Source organism: Ailuropoda melanoleuca, chromosome 9, assembly GCF_002007445.2.
Source record: "Ailuropoda melanoleuca isolate Jingjing chromosome 9, ASM200744v2, whole genome shotgun sequence".
In the NCBI taxonomy this organism is placed as follows: domain Eukaryota; kingdom Metazoa; phylum Chordata; class Mammalia; order Carnivora; family Ursidae; genus Ailuropoda; species Ailuropoda melanoleuca.
In genome coordinates, this window is record NC_048226.1 from 101,332,325 (window position 1) to 101,332,811 (window position 487).

Below are 487 nucleotides of genomic sequence, written 5' to 3' on the forward strand. Positions count from 1 at the left end.
AGCATTCCTGTGAAAGGGCCAGGCCTAGGCCGAGGTCCTAAGGTGCGAAAAGGTGTGGGAAGAAAGTGGAAGGTGAAGTGTGAAGGAGGGAATTTTTGGGCTTTGGATGGTGCCTCAGGAGACATGAAGAGGCCAAGGAGGTATGTAGGGCTCTCTGCTGAAAGCCTTCACTATGTCCACAAGGTCCTTGACATTCCCAAGATCCCAGGGGTGTGGATTCCTTCTGGTCCTCATCCCCAGGACTTTTTGAGTGGAGGAACCAGATGGAGTCTGCTGGAATCTGACCACCCCATCTCCACCCTGTGAGAGTCCCAGGGCTGTTGATCACCTGCATTGTAGGCTTCCTTCATGAACATCTTGTGCTCCTTGGGCACAAGAGCAGCCTGGCTGCTCTGTGACTTGCAGAGCAGGATGGTGGTGGGGTGTGCTTGTCTGTCCCTGTGGGCAGGGTCCTGAGGTAACTTCATGCAAGATAGGTCCTTCGTGG